Genomic DNA, 21,384 nt, shown 5'->3' on the forward strand with positions numbered 1-21,384 from the left:
GTATTGTTATATTGCAAGAGTTCCTGTTTCTGTGTGGTTTTGTGGCCCAGAATGACTTCCCCATTTGTGTTTCTATTAGGTTTAACACACTCTGAGACTTATTGATTAGACTCAGTCACACAGATTCCATCACAAATCTCCCACATCTGTGTTTGCATAATGCTGTTTGGACTGAGGGCAGAGAATCTGCACAGCGTTATTTCAGAGCAGTGTAAACAGTTTCAGGCTCATACACAAACAGAGAAACGAGACTCAGTGTCCACGGCCAGCCCGGGCCAGGCCGGGCCGGTGGGATGCATTTCCTGAAATGACAGAGCTGATAAATGTGTTTTTTTTTCCGTTTATGACACGTCTGATTCCCTTTTGCCCTGAAATAGAAATATATTTGCAGGGCTGAGAAAGGGAGAGTGTGGACTGGAGGAAGTGGGACAGTGGAAGATATGAAATATACACCAAATGGGGGGGGGGGGGGGGGGGGGGGGAGGGAGAGAGAGAGAGAGAGAGAGAGAGAGAGAGAGAGAGAGAGAGAGAGAGAGAGAGAGAGAGAGAGAGAGAGAGAGAGAGAGAGAGAGAGAGAGAGAGTGAGAGAGAGAGAGAGAGAGAGAGAGAGAGAGAGAGAGAGAGAGAGAGAGAGAGAGAGAGAGAGAGACTCCGTCAGAGTCTAGATAGAGATCAGAGAGACACCTCCTGTGTTGTTGATCTCTGGGGGCATCTGGTTCAGACACAAAATGCACTTCCTGTCCCTCCTTCTGCAGCTTCTGCCTAGAGGGCATTGTCTGTGTGTGTGTGTGCATGCGTGCGTGCACGTGTGCGTGAGTTGTACTGTATGTGAAGAGAAGTACTCAGATATTTTACTTATAAGTAAAGGTAGCAGTACCACAATATAAAAATACTCTGTTACAAGTGAAAGGCCTGTGTTCAAAATGCTACTTGAGTAAAAGTACAAAAGTATTGGCATAAAAAATATACTTAGTACCAAAAAATAAATAAATAGCCGATCTACAAGCTCACAACGCGTCGCGGTGCGACGCGTTGTGAGCTTGTAGATCTGCTATTTTCAAATAGCCTAGGTATAAATTAGGGCTAAAGTGGTTAATGTATGTTTTATAATATAATAATTTATATCTGCAAAGTAACTAGTAACTAAAGTTTTCAAATCAAAAAGAGAGAGAAAGAAGCGCTAAAGGGATCATTCAGTGGCTCTGAGATATAGGTGCTCTTTGGTGACACAGGTAGGATCATATAAACAAAAGAGGATTTACAAAGAAGTACTGCTTGCCAAAAAGGTGTGAAATGCAGACTTGCAAAGAAAAGAATTCCAAGGCACTCTGTCTGTCGTGAAGAAAATGTATGAATTTATTTAGAGGTCATACTCATTCGCCTTGCTCTAAATAAATTCATACATTTTCTGAGTGGCTTGGGATTCTTTTCTTTGCAAGTCTGCATTTCACACCTTTTTGGCAAGCAGTACTTCTTTGTAAATCCTCTTTTGTTTAAAGTTTTCAAATAATTGTAGTGGAGTAAAAGTACAATATTTGCCTCTGAGATGTAGTGGAGTAAGTAAAAGTAGCCGACTGAAAATTGGAAGTACTCCAGCAAAGTAAAAAATACCTCAAAACTGTACTTAAAGTGTTTTAGTCTTAAAGCGTAAGTAAGTGTTAAATAGCTCTATATTCTGATAGTACTTATTGCTATAGAGTGTTTGTTCAGTAAAAGGAGTCTCCATGTCTCTCCAGCTCTCTCCTGATTGGCTTAAATGTTGTCACCTACCTGAAAATGTTCTATATTCTGTTTACTAAAGAGCTGGAGAGACCCCTGTGACCAAACAAACGCTCTGTACCAATGATTACTCTCAGAATATAGTACTATAGTACCTTTTTAACAAAAAAATGTATACACCAAAAAATATCACTTACCCTACCTTTAATTACAATACTTGAGTAAATGTACTTAGTTACTTTACACCACTGGTTGTACTGTACTGTAGGTGAAGAGATGAGGAGAATGAGGTATAGACACAATCAGGCTAAACGTGCACACAGTAAAACCCTGGTGTTCATTTATCTCATGAGAGTTACTTATGTCTCCTAAATCCTAAGAGTTTTCCGAAAAACGTATGTTTCTATATCAGTGGTGCTCAAACTTTTTCATGTCGAGGACCACCCAAAATGATATGTATTTGGCCGCGGACCCCCATCTCAAAATATTTTATTCCAGGGACCCCCCCAGAAGCAAAGATTTGAGTTCAAAATGTTCGCTTTAAAAGAATATAAATATATTAATTTGCACACATTTTCTCGATTTTTCAAAAATAGCAGATCTACAAGCTCATAGCGCGGCACTCGGTGCCGCGCTATGAGCTTGTATATCTGATATTTTTGAATAGCCCAAAGTGTAAAATCAAATCAAAAAATGACACAGATGCGTTCCAGGTCTTGATTGGTTAATTGCATCGACTTTGTACACTCTCAGGTGTACAGTACAACAAATTGACAACCGATGGTTTTACTACGTGGGGCGGCAAGAGAAGGAGAAGAGACAGAATGAATGAAAGAACAGAAGCGTATAGTTCCAATTCTCCATTTCCTCTGTTCCATTCATGGACGAGCGTCACACCGCCGCAGCAGAAATCACACACCGCTGGCATGTTGTGTTTGCATGTGTTTGTCTGTGTGGCAGACAGTGAGCAGACCATAGCCCTACTCTGTCTGAGGCATTAGACCGTCTACACGGCAGCGCTTTTGACATGAAACGGTAGGATAACTCCGGGAAGTTATCCTACTCCAAGAAAAAAGAAGTGTGTAGATTAGTCATAGCACCGCAAAGTGTGCTATGTACTTCTAACAATTAACCGTGTGTGTGTGTGTGTGTGTGTGTGTAATATCTATTTACATGTGTCTCTATGTGTATGTATTTTTACCTAGTGTGCATAATGTGTGTGTGTGTGCAGTCTTAACCCCTGAGACCGCTTCTAAAATCGCCTTCTAAATCAGTGGGTTTTTTTTCATGTCAAGGACCCCCAAAATGATATGTATTTGACCGCGGACCCCCATCTCAAAGAAATGTTTTGTTCCAGGGACCCCCAGAAGCAAAGATTTGAGTTACAAATGTTCGCTTTAAAAATATATATATATTCAAAGATTTGTACACATTTTCAGGATCTTTCAAAAATAGCCAAAGTATAAAAGGTTATAATTATTGTGATGCTATATTAACACACTTTGCTGGGGACCCCATGGAACCCACCCAAGGACCCCTGGGGGTTCCCGGACCCCACTTTGAGAACCAATGTTCTAAATCAAATAATAATAATAATAATAATAAATAATAATAATAATAATGTTGCTGTATATATAGAGCAACATCTAAAATGACACAGACGCTGTCCCCGGATTGAAAGGCATAAAGACGTGTACAGTAGGTTCAAAGTGTCATGTGTCAATGTGCGTGCATGTTATATTATATTATATTGCATTACAGTATATTAACTAATCAAGTTTGTGCTCCACTCAGGTCAAATTGTACATTTTTACATGTCGGCTCACTGGAAAGACTCTTGGCTACACTAAATGGAATGGAGCCATTAACCACTTAAACCCTCTACTGTACATCAAATAATGAAATAGCAGATCCACATGCTCACAACATGTCACATTGTGACGTCATCGCTAAACGTTATTTTCATCAAATGTTCACCTATTATGCCAAGAATAGGGATGCTAGGGTTCATGTGGTTAATCACTCAGGCTTGTGTTTTGTTTTCTTTCTTTTGTTTTACCACAATGTTAAGAATGTAATTTAGATGTTATTTCATTCATTGTCCTATAATTTCGATGTACCGATAATTATTCTGATAGTATTGTTTAGATCAGTGGTTCTCAAACTGGGGTCCGGGGACCCCCAGGGGTCCTTGAGGAGTTACATGACTGTAACTTTGAGAGTGTACAAATGGAACCAAATGGACCCTTACGGGTCCATTTGGTTCCATTTGTACACTCTCAGAGTTAGGATTTCATAGTATAGATTGGGGTCCCAGAGATATCAAATGGGGGGTCCATGGCCTAAAGGCCTTGAAATGAAAAAGTTTGAGAACCACTGGTTTAGATGCTAGGTTCTTGGTTTTCCTGTGACTCTAATTTCCTGAGGCACTGACTACACTCTGTCCCTTTGCATTCTATCTAAGTGATTACCTTGCCTATTGTAAGCAGCACTCGATAAGAGCGACTAAATTGAAATTGTAATTAGTGTCATTGGTTACACCTGTGTTTACCCTACTATTTCACATTAATATGGCTGCTGTGAAAAAGTTAAATTCCAGGTAAATCCCTGCATATTTTTGTTTGTATGGCATGTCTGAGAGGTGGCGTCTGACACGATTTGTCGTCTTAGGTATTTCATGGTCCGATGCCCTTCCAAGTCTGTTAGAAGTGTGTGTGTGTGTGTGTGTATGTGTTTGTGTTTACTAGTGGGCTAATGTTAAATTATCCATTGTGATGGGTACATTTTAATGGGCCACCGGCCACATAACAAATTCAATAATGAGATATTGCAAATATTCTCCATTTCATTCTGTGGAGAAAGGAGAAAATAGTTCACTAAATCATAACCTATCTATATCTCTGTTGCCTCTGCTTTCATCTGTGTTGATGACACAGTAAATGACATAGTAGTTACACTCTGATTTCAGTAAATAAAGACGTACTGTACAAGACATGGAGGTACATTGTTGAATAATGTGATTAAGGGAGTTAATATTGAGAAATAGTGATGAAGGACTTAACCACCCTTCATCGTTTGGTATGAGTCAGAGCTGTTTGTGTGCAGTGTGTGTGCACGTGTTGGCCTGGAATGTCAGGTGACAGGTCTGTTGTTTTTGTTGTTTTCTCAGGCAATCTGTCTGAACTTGACCCTTGGACACCTCTCTTTAACAAGAAGAATGTCTTGAGGGCAGAATGAACTTGACTGGATAGAAGAAGATAGAGATAGAGAAGAGAAGAGAAGAGAAGAGAAGAGAAGAGAAGAGAAGAGACCACACACTAAAACTAACCTCAGATATTACTTACAGTGAGTGAGTCACAGCTGCTGTATAAAAGAAAACACCAATATGAGAGAGTTGTTACTGAAGAAATTAGGCAAAGCTAGAGAGAGAGACAATTAAGGAGATTTTGTTGAGTTTTAGTCATATTTTAGTCATCAGAAATGTTTTATTTATAGTCTAGTTTTAGTCGACTAAATCTACAGTTGATTTAGTCGACTAAAATGTATTTTGGCGGTGCCTTGATGGCGTCGTAATGACTGATTTTACACTTGGTTGCATGCTGAAAATAGCCGATCTACAAGCCCGCGACGCGTTGTGAACTTGTAGATCTGCTATTTCAGAGCGCGACACCCAAGTGCAACCAAACATAAAATGACGTGTCTATTAGTTCTACTGGATCTCTTCTCCACTCGTCCCTCACTAACATTTTTGTCTAGTTTTTATTTGTTGACGAAATTGTCAATATATTTAGTCTTAGTTTTAGTCATCATAGCTTAGTTTTTTTTTCATAGTATTTAGTTTTCGTCAGTGAAAAAAGTTGTTTCGGCATAGTTTTAGTCGACAAAATCAACACTGGACAGTAATGAGAGTTGCATTTGACTTCTAATACTGGCAGAAAGGGGGGGTTGTGGGAGAAAAATAAGTAGAGAAAGGGGTCCTTTGATGTCTCTAGTTCCCTCAGGTGATTCTCTTTACCATTCATTAGAGACTGGTTTCCCCTGCCAGACCTGCCATCTGGAAGACCCTTAAACACATGCTACACTTTTCTCTCTCTTCCGTTTCACTACTAACTACTACTACAGGGCAAGCGCCTCATGTTAACATCACATTCACTCCTTTTTCCTCTCTTCTCTTCCTCTCTATGTCTAAGTGCTTAATGTATAGTCTGTCGTACGGCCACACAATTGCCAATGTACAAGCTCACGCTCGTGTGAGCTTGTAGATCTGCTATTTTTTGCCGTATGACGCATCGTATGACAAAGTACAAAAGAGCAGTGGTGGATAAGTACTCAGATGTTTTACTGAAGTAAAAGTACCAATACCACATTATAAAAAATACTCTGTTACAAGTAAAAGGCCCTATGTTCAAAATGTTACTTGAGTAAAAGTTCAAAAGTATTGGCACCAAAATATACTTAAAGTACCAAAAGTAAAAGTACTAAAATGTTTGAAAATAGCAGATCTACAAGCTCACAACGCGTCGCATGAGATTGTAGATCGGCTATTTTCAAATAGCCTATGTATAAAGGGCTAAAGTGGTTAATGTATGTTTTATAATATAATCATTTGGTAACTAGTAACTAAAGTTTTCAAATAATTGTTGTGGAGTAACAGTACAATATTTGCCTCTGAGATGTAGTGGAGTAGAAGTAAAAGCATTGAAAATTGGAAATACTCCAGTAAAGTATCAAATACCACAAAACTGTGCTTAAGTACAGTACTTGAGTAAATGTACTTAGTTACTTTACACCACTGCAAAGGAGCTTAGCTCACTTGACTCTAACCCTGAACATGAGTGTGTCACACTACTAAATTCATTTAAAACGGGCAGCAGCAGGGAACACAAACGTTGGGGTTTCTGCCTGCCTGGCAGGACTTCATTCATTCATGATTTACACCGTGCAATGAATCAGGCAAAGTGATCCAAAACGGAACATGAAAACAGATTGATCTGCTCCATAAAACATATAAACCATCAATGCAATAAACAGCCACCACTCACCACCCAACTCCACAATGTCCTCATTCACATTGTGAAGGCAAATTAACGACGGCTAAGTGCTACTAATGTTGTCAGTGATTTATCCCCATAGTGCTCTCTCTCATATTCAGCAAACCACGAAAAGCCACAGCAGAACACTAAGCATAGAGCATCTACAGTATATGTAATTATTGGTGAAATAACTTAGTTTGTGTATAATGAATGAGAGACACGTAGGAAGAGTACTGTTGCTCATTTTCTCAGCTGTCTCAGAACAATCTGATGTCTTTACATGGGAGGAGATTATGTTAGAATGAGATGATAGAAATGATCAATGGCTTAAGGGGGGCATACATAACAGCAGTGGTGGAAAAAGTACTCACATTTCTTACTTAAGTATCAATACTGCAATGTAGATATACTCTACTATACTGTTACAAGTAAAGTCCGGAATTCAAAATTTGCTTGAGTAAAAGTACAAAAGTATTGCCATAAAAATGTACTTAAAGTACCAAAAGTAGAAAGTACTCATTATGCAGAATGTCCCATTTCGCAGCAAGTTTTCAAATGTATAAAAACGTTTGAAAATAGCAGATCTACAAGCACAAAATGCATCGCATCGCGACGCATTGTGAGCTTGTAGATCGGCTGTTTTCAAATGGCCGAAATGTATATAGGGCTGAAGTGGTTAATGTATGTTCTACAAAGTAACTAGTAACTCAAGTTTACAAATAATTGTAGTGGAGTAATAGTGCAATATTTGCCTCTGAGATGTAGTGGAGTAGAAGTAAAAGTATACAGAAAATTGGAAATACTCCAGAAAAGTAAGAATACCTCAAAATTGTAAATGTACTTAGTTACTTTACACCACTGGCTATGATGACCAATGTACATACTTTGTAATTTTTTTCTGCCTATCGCTGCTATTCTTTATCTTGTCTTTGTTGTTGTTTATTATTTCTGCCACAATGTTGAGGAACCAAAACCAAAGAATCGTGCTCTTGTGTTGTGTTCTCGTATATCAAATCTAATAATAAACAGTCTTGAAAACTTTTGAGTCATGGGAGAGATTATGTAAGAAGGAGCCAATAGAAATGATCGATGGGTAAGAGAGAAGACAATAATAGACAAGAGTAAACCTTAAGGTTTGTGCTTGTTAATGTGTAACCCAAGCCAAGAGAGTGAGCTCTTCAGAAATGTGCAGACAACATGAGCCGGTCTCATGGGTCCTCAAGTCAAAGAAGCACTCACACAAACACACACACACACACACACACACACACACACACGCACGCACGCACGCACACGCACACGCCCTCACACACACACACACACACACACACGCACACGCACACGCACACGCACACGCACACAAACAAGATGCGCAGCAAAACAGAAGCACAGACACATTTGTGCACACGTTTTATCCTTGCAAAACACAAGGTAAATAAATCCCCAGATAATTATTTCTAGGACTTGTTTTTTTCACCAATGGATGGATAGTGAAAAACTCAAAGCAGTGCCAGCCAAGTTCAGTCCAGTTCCTCCAGACGTCATTACATCCCTCTGCCCCCTGGACAGACAGCTATAGACACCACTTTACCAGGGAAGGCAGAGCCAGCGGTTGTCCCTAACGTGGACAGTTAACCACTAAATCCTCTATACCAGTGGTTCTCAAACTTTTTCATGTCAAGGACCCCCAAATTGACATGCATTGGGGCTACGGACCCCCATTTAATGGCATTTCTATCACTTGGACCGCAATTTATATTGTAAAATTGATGTCAATTTAACTCTGAGAGTGTACAAATGGAACCAAATGGACCCGTTAGGGTCCATTTGGTTCCATTTGTACACTCTCAGAGTTACAGACCCATAGGGGTCCATTTGGTGCCTAATCTATCATTTAGCTGGGGACCCCCTGGAACCACGTCAAGGACCCCTGGGGGTCCCCAGACCCCACTTTGAGAACCAATGCTCTATACTTGGTCAGACGGACCCGAGTTGCAACTGCACTTGGTATGCTCTTTTTACACCCTACCTCACTTTGCCCCTACCTCACAATGTTCCCCCCAGAATAGAGATGCTGGGGTTCACCCAGCATCCTTTTTGTGGGGGGGGGCTTTCCCAGAAAATAGCAGATCTACAAACTCACAATGCATCTCCGGTCAACCAGGTATAGGGTTTAACCCATTAAGACCAGAGGCCGATTCTACAAATGTCTTCTAAATCCTAACAGTTGTTTTTTTTAAACTTATGTTGCTATAATATCAGTGGTGATCAAACTTTTTCATGTCAAGGACCTCCAAAATGATATGTATTTGGCCGTGGACCCCCATCCCCCAGAAGCAAAGATTTGAGTTACAAATGTTCGCTTTAAAAATATATATGTATTCAAAGATTTGCCCAAATTTTCATTTGCTATTTTTTAATAGCCTAAGTATAAAATAGTGGTCCAGGCAATTTAAAGCCAACTGTTTAACCCCTAATGTGGACAGTTAACACCCAGACAGCAGACAGCCAACTGTTGTCCCTGCCGTGGACAGTTTTTGCATCCAGGCAGAGCCAACGGTTGTCCCTAACGTGGATGGTTAACATCTAGGGGCCAGAGCCAAGCACTGTCCCTAACGTGGATGGTTAACATCTAGGGGCCAGAGCCAAGCACTGTCCCTAGCGTGGATGGTTAACATGCAGCGACTGAAGCCAAGAGGATCCGCTTTGTAGAGCCAGTACAACTCCTCGGTTTGTCTCCGGCAACTGAACCCTCTCTGTTACACTGGATAATTTATGTGGGCAATTTCTAATGGTTTATGCGTGGGTGAAACACAGGTGGCTCTGGGGGCCATTATCCTTCAGTGGCATTTAACCACTTTAACCCATTAAGACCTGAGGCGATTCTTAAAAATGTTTTCTAAATCCTAACAGTTTTTTGAAAAAAAATGAGCTTGTATATCTGCTATTTTTGAATAGCCAAAGAAGTCTAAAGTGACACAGATGCGTTCCAGGTCTCAATGGTTAAGGCCTTTTTTAGACACATTGTGAGCTTGTAGATTTGCTAATGAAATGTTTTGAAATTATGTTTTATTTAGCCTATAATGCCATGCACCAAAATAGGAACAACAGTTAATGTGGTTATTAAAGCTTCCTTGGCTAAATATTTCTATATATATCCTCTCCTTGCATCACCTAAACAAGACGGCACGTCTGTTATGTAATTGGAGGTGAAGCATTAATGAAACAGGGATGTTACATCATAGTTTCACACCAGGCCCGCAGCGCACACACACACACACACACACACACACACACACACACACACACACACACACACACACACACACACACACAGCACAAAGCTGCCGCTGTACTGAGCATCTCTGAGGAGGAAACCTTATCTTTGAGGAAGAGAAGGCACATAATACGTCATGACATATCATATCGCATTACAGTGTCCCATTAATCATGTCCATGCCTACTAGGGCACTAGGCACCACCGAGCTGATAATAACACTATAACAAATAAGCATATATACTGCTCTGTCTCTCCTCCACTAAGAGCTCATAATAAAACTGAATAATTCATATACTACAATGGAACCCCACATAGGCCTAATATAGCCTAATCTGGTCCCATTCATCCAACATGGAAAGTTTATAACCAAAATATTTCATGGAATGAATGAGGCACTTATAGTTGTTAATGTCTGCTAAGCTGGATTAGAAATATTTCCCTGATAAGACCCGGGCTCTTTCAGTAAATTTAGTGTGTGCTTGTGAGTGTGTGCCTGTGAGTGTGCGCGCGCGCGTGCGCGTGTGTGCGTGTGTGTGCGCGCGCGCAGGTAGGAGTTTGCAGAAGAACACGCATACATTACTGCATTCATGATTAAGTGTTATTCAGAACTGATTTTTCATTATAAGTAGCCCTATTAAAATGTTCAGTGAAAGCACGCTCGCACGCGCGCCCGCGGGCACACACACACACACACACACACACACACACACACACACACACACACACACGAGTAAAGGTGCGTTTAAGTCTTGTTAACTTAGGCTATCATACGATATTTACGTAGTTGTACGCAACTTGTAGAACACCACGCAGCCATAGCCTTGGATCAAGATTATCAGATGTATTTATCAGATGTATCGAGTCTTGACTTTTACTTTCGTATCTACGATAGTCTTGGCCTGCACCCCCCCCAATGCGTCCTGCACTTTCACCAGTAAAGCCCGTACTTCTCCGTAAATGTACAAAAAAACATACATAAGGGGCTTACCCGGTTGGCCCGAATGCTTACTCGCACTTCGGAGTCTTTCTGCAATGTATTAGTCAGTATTGTTCAATAAAGAAGTGTTTTAATCCAGTTTGTGGCCGAACACCATTTTCCTCCCATCATTTACTTCCTGTTTACATCAAGTGCATCTGTCTTTCACCAGATGCGCCCCGTCACTACCGCCAACTGAGTACACGGAACTTCCGACATAATCCGACACAGGCGGCCGTAAAACACACATCTATTGAAAAATACGGACTAACACATTGCACAAAGACACCGAAGCGTGAGTTAACATTTGGGGAAACCGGGTAAGCACCGTTACATATATGTTTTGTCCATTTACGGAGTAGTACGGGCTTTACTGGTGAAAGTGCAGGACGCAATTGGGGGTCGCAGGCCAAGACTATCGTAGATACGAAAGTAAGAGTCAAGACATGATAAAATACATCTATGTATCCAAGGCTAATGCATTACGATACAGCCTTGTGATTTGCTGATAGAAGCTGTTGTTTCATGCAGCTATTATCTTCTCTCGTTACTTTTAGGATAGATTGGCTACTTACCATTAAACCCGTTGCTATTCGGCTGTTCATCCAGGATGGTCTGTAGAGGAGACTGGACCATAGAGGTATAATATAACGGACTGGACTGACTGCGGTGCGTCCCGTCCGGTCCGCTGGGTCCGGACTGAAGGCGAGACAAGCGCAACTTGCGGCGAACAGGAGAGCGTTGTGTGTGGGTCTGCTCTCTCTCTCTTTCTCTCTGGTGTCTCTCTCTCTCTCTCTCTCTCTCTCTGGTCCACCCCACCCACCCCGAGCCCCCGCCTAGTTCTCTCACTCCGCTCCACACTGCATAAAGGCAGCGTTTGTTACCTGATTGAGCTCCACACCAACACTACTGCCTTTATATTCCACTAAAGCCCACTGACTCCACATTTAAATTAGACATCTATGTTGACCCGTCTTTTCTTTCGAACTGAGCTTCAGTGGTGGAAAAAGTACTCTTTTTTTTGTGTGTGTCTGGAATTCAAAATTTACTTGAGTAAAAGTACAAAAGTACTGGTATCAAAATGTACTTAAGTACCAAAGTAGAAGAAGTAGTAGAAAGGACTCATTTCACAAGTTTTCAAATGTATAAATTGTAAAAAAATAAATAAATGATCTTTGTATAAGAAATGTTGAAGTCGTTAATGTATGTTTTGTAATAATAATCAAAATCTACAAAGTAACTAGTAACTAAAGTTTTCAAATAATTGTAGTGGAGTAAAGATACAATATTAGCCTCTGAGATGTAGTGGAGTAGAAGTAAAAGTATTGAAAACTGGAAACAAATCCAGTAAAGTAAAAAGTAAAAAAATCCTCAAAATTGTATTAAATGGGTAATATGAGCCTTCACATCATCAGCTCACAGTTTATCCATGTCCCTGCGTTCTCCTTTAGAGCTGATGCTCATAACTTCATGTGTCATCATGGTATATTATATTTTAAAAAGACACTACTACGTTGGAACATTTTCTAGTGAGACTCTCTCTGTCCAGCAGCACCACCTAGTGTTTACACATGCAAGTGCAGTGCATGTGGCTCCTATCACATTATTCCAGTGGTTTTCAACCTTTTTCGCGTCAAGGACCCCCAAATTGACACATATTAGCCCACGGACCCCCATTTGAAAAGATATGCCTGGGACTCAACCATTTTGATTTCTTGGGGGTCCCAATCGACACTGTATCATCATCATTAGTGTTCATTTAACTCTGAGAGTGTACAAATGGAACCAAATGGACCCTAACGGGTCCATTTGGTTCCATTTGTGTACTCTCAGAGTTACAGACACATAAGGGTCAATTTGGTTCCTAACTATTAATTTGTCTGGAACCCCCTCGAGGACCACTGGTGGTCCCCGGACCACTGGTTGAGAACTACTGCATTATTCCATGTCAGAGTTGACAAAGAAAAGTCAAGCAAATTTGAGGCACGATTTTGAACATCATAATAATAATAATAATAATAATAATAATAAAGCACAATCCCTGAAGATGAATTATGAATAGCAGAAGATACAATATGTTGACCGGCTGTTATGCTACAGAGAAATTAACCTGCACTGCATCAAGTTATAAATAATAATTAGGACATTTTACATTTTTTGTTATTAGATATTTATTATTGCCATCATACTTGAACATGTTCACCATATTAAAGTTATATGGTCTAGATTAGAAGCAGACCCTCCATGAATTCAGGTTGGTGGATATACTAATTCCCTAGACTAGCAGCAGGCTCTTTAAATCCTCTGGGTTTTCCATAACCAATAATTGTTAGCATGTCTGTATGAGCCATTTTGATGGTGTTATTGGTAGTTTGCCATTATTACTTTTGGACACTGGGTGGCGGGCTGTAGTTTTGACAGCACTTATTTAAAGGGTCACAGGTGCACTGATGAGTTTGGACAGAGGACACAGGTTGGCGAGGAGCCACACCGTGTTTACCAGTAGCAAGGAGAAGCAGACAGAACCACTAATCAGAGATTCACTACAGAAATGACACTGCAATATCAATGCCATGGTATGTTCATAACAAACTGCAACTACAATAAATACACCTAAATCTGGATTTATGGACTGGACATCCATCCGGTTTGTTTTTTGCTTTGTCTACTGCCTAGGATCACTCCACACAACACCACACCCACATCCAAGTTTTTGGCTCTTTAATTTCATCCCTGGTGGGCAATAAATAACATCCTAAAAACAACCCAACCTCTTTGTCTCCCCACAAATTACATTAAATACGACATACTTACAAACATATTCTAGATTTGGTCAACAGGAATATATAATGTTAATACAGTCAATCTCGCAACATTTAAACACATTTTTACGGGGCCAGAGCTCAGCTCTGGACCTGTTTTGTTATTGGCAGTATTCTGTCACTTCTTCTGCCACTTTTCGCAGTTCTGGCTGAACCGTGCAGTCGCTTTTTACGAAACTCGGCCATATGGTAGATGGTCATGAAAAACGATCAAGAAATAATTCTCACAATCTTTCGTCCAAAGGTGGCGCTATAGCACTCAATTGAAAATGGCAACTTTGAACAGGTACAACTCATGCCCTGTTTGACCTAGAGCCATGAAACTTGAATACACATATGCGTCTCCTCATGCTGAACAACTTTCACCCTCTGACTTTTGACCTCTGACCTTTAGATCTCCCACCATTTTGCATTATATGAAAAACAGTCATTGGCTCCTAACTTCTGCATTTTTTCACTTATGGAAAATCCGTTGGAAATTTTTGTATGCAGAGGTCCAAAGTTCAAGTGTTAAACGTTTCGTGCAGATTGCTCAAAAATCCCAGGAGGAGATAGATTTTAACTATTACAGTTTTATGAAAATTATTCATCTGTGCCTAAAACATACATGCAGACTCACATTTCTTTGAAACTTTGCAGAAATGTACAGGGTCATTCCAAATATCACTGAAACCAATCTTACTCCAATTGGCCAAAAGGGGGCGCTATAGCAATTTTTTGAAAAGGCAGACTTTAAACAGGCATAAGTCATGCCTCGTTTGGCCGAAAGTCGTGAAACTTGCTTACACATGTGCCTTGACTCATGAAGAACACATCTATCGCTTTGACCATTAAGCTCCGCCCTTAGATTGTCCGCAATTTTGAGCAGTTTGAAAAACACTTAAACCCAGGATTTTTCAGCTATTTGCGTGAAACTGTATCATCTGTGTGATCTCCTTTTTCACAGTTACTTGTCTGTTGGGCCAATGGTGTCTCCCTTAAATGAATGCCTCACAATCCCAAGGTTGCCAGTTCAAGCCTCACTTGATGCCGACTTAATTTAAGTTGAATTGCAAACAACATGACTGTATCAATGAATACATATGCAAATGGTAAAGATAACCTGAAATGCTTATTTGAGAGTACGTTTTTTCAACGTATGACATACTTCATTCTGAAAATAGCTGATCTACAATCTCACAACCTTTCATGGTTTGTGAGCTTGTAGATCGGCTACTTTCACTAGTTTTGGTTCTGAGGAGATGTACAATTTCTTCATTGGTAAATGGTTTGTGAACGAGTGATCTTAGTGTTAGTGAAACAGGGGCTTGGTTCATGAAAGAAGGCAAGAGTTTATGATCTTCAACAGACAATATCAGCCTGGACAAAGCTATAGCACTATAGGTAGTGTAGCAGCCTATTAGTCTGAAGGTTGAGAGTTCGAATCCTGTTAATGGCAGTAGGTTGAGATGTCCAATCAAACCATTATGTTTCCATCTCTCTCTCTCATCAATCTATTGTTTCCATGTCACTCTCTCTCTCTTCAATCTATTCCGTTTCCATGTCTCTCTCTCTCTCTATTCACTGGCCCCGTATTATCGCTGCTTGCAGCTATATTTCTGTTTCATATTCAGGCAGAAATATTAATGGTAGACCAGGGGTCTTCAACAGGGGGTCCGGGACCCCTAGGTGGTCCTCAGAGTTACTACAGGGGGCCCGCCAAATCTTTGTGTGATATGATTATTATTTTTTTTACATTAACCACTTCAACCCTAGCATTCCTTTTCTGAGGAGAACTTTTGACAAAAATAGTAGATCTACAAGCTCACAACGCCTCAAGCTGTGAGGCATTGTGAGCTTGTAGATCGGCTATTTTCGGCAAAGAGTTATAGGTGTAGAGGGAAAAAAGAGCAGCAAAGGGTTATCTGAAACACAATTTTATACAATATAGAGGGGGTCCCTGCTTCATCTCTCTCTCAGCTAGGGGGTCCTTGGCCTGAAAACATTGAAGACCCCTGCATTAACATGTAACAAATTCAAATGCACATCAAGAGGAGAAGAGATGGCAGAGTATAACCTACATTTCTGAACACTGAAATAATTTTCTAAATATATCCTGTTGAAACAAAGTCACAGCTATCTAACTTATAAGGTAATAGTAGACCTACTGTTCCATTGACTTGCCTATTATAGTGTGATGGCTTATTTTCTCTTATTTCACTTTGACTATAGGCTATTCTCTTTGTTTGGTACGATTGAATAAACATTATACATTTCAAACAAAGTATTTCTCTTAGTTGTTATTTATTCATCTAAAAGCATGCTTGCTTAACATCTGGGGGCAACATCCAAAAGGGCAAATATACAAAACAAAAATGCAAAACAGCGAATATAGAGACACAAAATAAGGTGTTATTGTCAGATACTCCCTAGAAAGTAGACACAGGGCTGTGTGAATGCATGTTATTGGTTGACACTCCCTAAGCAGGCTTCAGAGCCAGAAAGAGAGTTATGACACTATAGCGTTGACTCCCATTGTAAGAATGAAATGCGGAAGTGCTCTGTCTGTCAATGAGATAGTTCCAATGTTTGGAACTATAGCCCATAGAGGCCCGCCTAGCGGCGAGATCAAAGCGTGACGTTACTCTCTCTTCTACTCTCTGGCAGGCTTCAGGCGCGCGCGGCTCTTTGAAGTCCTCAGGTTGCCCCGCCCCCTCCTCCACAAACAGGGTGTTTAACTCAAGCTCTGTTGTATTTGGTAAGTAAAACAGTGAAATAAACTTATAACGTAACGTTTACACCTCATGGACGTTGGGGGAGAGGTGTCAGTGTTGTCAGAGAGTGGAAACTGCTCAATGACATGACGTGACAGTTTGAAGGAGAAGTTAATTAATTAATTAGCAGCTGAGTGACAAACTGAGTGCATTCTGCAGGTGAGTTATCACAGGCAGCTACAGTAGCCTAGCGACCTATACCTATAGTTAACTGCTCTATTGATATTTAATAGAGGTGAATTGTGTGTAATGTCGCTTCTATAATTCTTAATTGGTAAAACAAAAAACAGTCGGGATATATAGCACTGTTTGTGTGCTGTATTAGTGAATAATGTTGTGTTATATAGCTGTGTTTGTTTGCTGTCCTTTCAGGCAGATACCTCCATATTTCAACTGTTTTCTTTTTCTTCCTGCCCTGTAACTTAATCCCCTACTTGAGTGGTTCTCAACAGTGGTCCGGGGACCACCAGTGGAACCCCCTCAAGGACCACTGGTGGTCCTTCATTAAATGATAGATATTTAGGAACCAAATGGACCCTTATGATAAGGGTCTTCATGTGTCTGTAACTCTCAGAGTGTACAAATGGAACCAAATGGACCCTAACGGGTCCGGGGACCACCAGTGGTTCTTGAGGGGGTTCCCAGCTAAATGATAGATATTTAGGAACCGAATGGACCCGAATGATAAGGGTCTTCATGTGTCTGTTACTCTGAGAGTGTACAAATGGAACCAATTGGGACCACCAGTGGTCCTTGAGGGGGTTCCAGGGGGTCCCCAGCTAAATGATAGATATTTAAGAACCGAATGGACCCAGCTTATGATAAGGGTCTTATGTGTCTGTTACTCCCAGATAGAAATGCCATTAAATAGGGGGTCCGTAGCCCTAATGCATGACAAACTGGGGGGGTCCTTGATATTAAAATGTTTGAGAATCACTGCTAGAGCCATAAAAGTCTTCTCTTATGGGAGTCCCTGGTATATCTTTTCAAATGGGGGTCCGCAGGCTAATAAGTGTCAATTTGAGGGTCCTTGACATGAAAAGGGTTGTCTCTTCATACAAGAGACACACAAAAGTAGTGAAAATAGCCGATCTACAAGCTCACAACGTGTTGCCATGCAAGCTTGTAGATCAGCTATTTTCATGTTTTTTTTTATTATAATTTGGACATTCAACGTTTCCACCCAACAGCAAAGACAAAGAGTCCGGAATACAAAATTAACTTGAGTAAAAGTACAAAAGTATTGGCATCAAAATGTACTTAAAGTAACAAAAGTAAAAGTACTAAAATGTTTGAAAATAGCAGATCTACAAGCTCACAACGCGTCGCGACGCGTTGTAGATCTGCTATTTTCAAATAGCCTAGCTATAAAATAGGGCTTATGTGGTTAATGTATGTTTTATAATGTAATCATTTATATCTGCCAAGTAGCTAGTAACTACAGTTTTCAAATAAGTGTAGTGGAGTAAAAGTACAATATTGTCCCCTGAGATGTAGTGGCGTAGAAGTCAAAATATAGACAATTGGAAATACTCCAGTAGTCATCAATATTGTACTTAAGTACAGTACTTGAGTAAATGCACTTAGTTACTTTACACTGCTTTCAAGGTCTGCAAGTGGAGAGCCAGCCAGATGTATGGAGGATGGAGATGACGGGAGACACCGCTGGAGGACTCATCTGAGGATGAACCAGAGAGAGAGGGGGGTCTATCTCTCTATCCATGGGTTCTAAAGTTTGACCCCGGCCATCACAACTGATGAAGTCAAGCAGAAGACGGCTCAAGGTACTGTAGGAACCTTTTTCTATTATTTTCTGCTGCAGCTTGTGTTTTATACTGTGTGTTTACTAATGTGATTCAAGCTGTTCTATTCTATTCCTGTCATTTTGGGAACAAATGGCTGGGGTGGCAATGAAACATGTTCATTGATTGTAGATTGATTGTTTCTGGCTCTGGAATTGAAGGTTGATGATGTGAATCTATACAGTTTGTATGTTGTGTTGTGTTCTGTCTGTCGTTGACGACGGTAGTGAGTTGTAACAGGGAACAATATGTGTGTGTATGTAGATGTTGGTCACTTGTCAATTACGCAAAATCTTACGTGTGTGAGTTTAAGGTAGAGGTTTTGGGCTTTGTTGACATAACGTCCATCAATTGCAAATATTCATTTGGTACAGTATTGGTACATGACTGACTTGGTGGTAATGTCTATGTAGGCCTATTCCACATGGCCCATTTTCTTTCTTTCTTTCTTTCTTTCTTTCTTTCCTCAGTAATATTTGTGTGTTGTGACAGGGTGGATGTTTTGGTTCATATGATTGGCCTGGCATCACCTCTGTCAATGTAGGCCTTTTCCTAAGACCTGCCAGCCTCATCCATCTCTCTCTGTCTGTGACTCCGTGGTAGGTGGTCCCCGTAGAGGTCCACATTTCTGATGTGGTCCACCCATGTGACACCTGTAGTGCTGTGAGTGTCTCAGCCCCATACAGCACTGACCGCAGTATGGGAAGGACACTTTCCTTTTTCTTGTATGTGTAGGACGTGTAGCGATGCATGACATTGTGTTCAAGCACCCATTGGTGCAAGATCGTGTCCTTGTGGGAGAATGTGTGGTTACCTGAGGCATAAAAATAATAATATACAAAACAGCAGCTATGCAACAATATCAATAAATACAGCTACACATCAGTCGAGCAGATAACGTTTCGAAATACATTTAACCCCATGTCCTGCTTTCCCTCAGCCAGTCCTTTAAGGATGACTTCAAAGAAAATAACTTAACTGGGAAAGAATCTGTGTCATTTTAGACATGTGCTATTTTTGGCTTTTTTTATGCCTTTATTGATAGGATACTTAGTCTGACAGGAAATGGGGAGAGAGAGAGAGATGGGGAATGACATGCAGCAAAGGTCGTCGGGATCGGGACTCGAACCCGTGACCCGCTGTCAGGCTACGCCAGTGGTCCAGGCCAAGTGTTTGCATTTTGTTTTATTAATTTTGAATTGCGAAAAAGTAATTCTAAAACTAAACCACTGACTAAACCACTGATTTAGAAGGCAGTTGTAGAATTGACCTCGGGTTTTAATGGGTTAAGGTCTGCAGGTAACTGCGACAGTTGCTGTGAATATTACCCAGGAAGCAGCTCAGTGGAACTCCTCCCCCTGGGTAGCGTGGTGGTCCTGAACATTATGGACTTTAGTAACTTCATTGCTAAGGTAGTTCGGAGCTATACGTAATATATACTACTAAAAATCCTGTGTACCATGTCATGCCAAAAGAGTGAATATAGCCGATCTACAAGCTCACAACGCGCCTCATCGTGAGCTTGTGGATCTGCTGTTTTTTTTGCTTTTGTGTACGCTCGCTGTGCATCTGTAGAATTTATTTCTGTGCTTTTTGTGCCTTTTATTGATAGGATAGTAGTGATAGGATTGTAGTGATAGGATAGTAGTTTGACAGGAAATGGGGAGAGAGAGAGATGGGGAGTGACACGCAGCATAGGCCGTCGGGATCGGGACTCGAACCAGCGACGCGCTGTCAGGCTACTTTGGAGCCTATAGGTGCCCGGACCACTACGCCAGCGATCCGGGCCACGATATTTTTTTTTATCTTCTTATTTTTGATGAATGTTTTGAAACATGTTTGTTGAAAGTAGTTAATCAGAAATAGCCCTGCATATCTTTGAAGTGAACAACCACGGCCAATAAAATACCTGCCTGCATGCATGCATCTATGCATCTCTTTCTCTATGCAGCATGCATGGGGAATGTACTTGATCACAACGAGGCCACACTGTAATCGCCCTCCCTTCTCCACTGCTATGAGGATTCAATCTGTCTGGCACACTGCGAGGCCCCTCCTCACTGCTGTGGCCCCCTTGGCCCCTCCATCTCTCTCTCTCTCTCTCTCTCACTCACTCACTCACTCACTCACTCACTCACTCACTCACTCACTCACACACACACACACACACACACACACACACACACACACACACACACACACACACACACACACACACACACACACACACACACACACACACACACACACACACACACACACACACACACACACACACACACACACACACACACACACACACACACACACACACACACACACACACACACACACACACACACACACACAGGAACCACAAGGACCTCAGGGTGCTGTGTTCTCTGAACCAGTGGTTCTCCATCTTTTTCATGTCAAGGACTCCCCAAAATGACATGTATTTGGCTGCGGACCCCCATCTAGAAAAATATGTATATATTTCAAAAATAGCAGATCTACAAGCTCATAGCGCAGCACTCGGTGCCGCGCTATGAGCTTGTAGATAGCCAAAGTACAAAATATGGTTAAAGTGGTTAAAATGATTGTGACGCTATATTAACACATTTTTGCTTGGGACCCCCTGGTACCCCCCCCCCCCCCCAAAGGACCCCTAGGGGAACCAATGCTCTGAACTAGACATTCATAACAATGACCATGCCATATATTACCCCTATGGAAACCTTTTGTATGAGTTATAATATGTGGCCTATTATATGCCAAGTTATAAGGTTGCTGTCGGGTACTAGAAACCTCTTATATCCATATTTTAACCCTTTGTGTTTTTTTGGAAATTAATGCCCTACTTCAGGGGTCTTCACCCCTAGGAGGTCCTCAGAGTTACTACAGGGGGTCTGCCAAATCTTTGTGTGATATGATTTCTTTTTTTTTACCGTAACCACTTAAACTCTAGCATCCCTTTTTCTAAGGAGAACTTTTAGCTAAAAATAGCAGATCTACAAGCT

At 40.9% G+C, this 21,384-nt stretch overlaps 1 protein-coding gene across 1 annotated transcript in view; it reads right to left on the minus strand.

Annotated features, from left to right (window-relative positions):
• csgalnact1a (chondroitin sulfate N-acetylgalactosaminyltransferase 1a) overlaps positions 1–11,720 on the minus strand; it is a 59,499-nt gene extending 47,779 nt beyond the window's left edge. The window contains 1 exon segment of the mRNA XM_084047598.1: positions 11,584–11,720. The gene's annotated coding sequence lies outside the window, so the exon portion shown is untranslated.
• Positions 11,721–21,384: the final 9,664 nt, after the last annotated feature.

This window comes from Gymnoscopelus microlampas, assembly GCF_963454915.1.
Source record: "Gymnoscopelus microlampas genome assembly, chromosome: 21".
Taxonomy (NCBI): domain Eukaryota; kingdom Metazoa; phylum Chordata; class Actinopteri; order Myctophiformes; family Myctophidae; genus Gymnoscopelus; species Gymnoscopelus microlampas.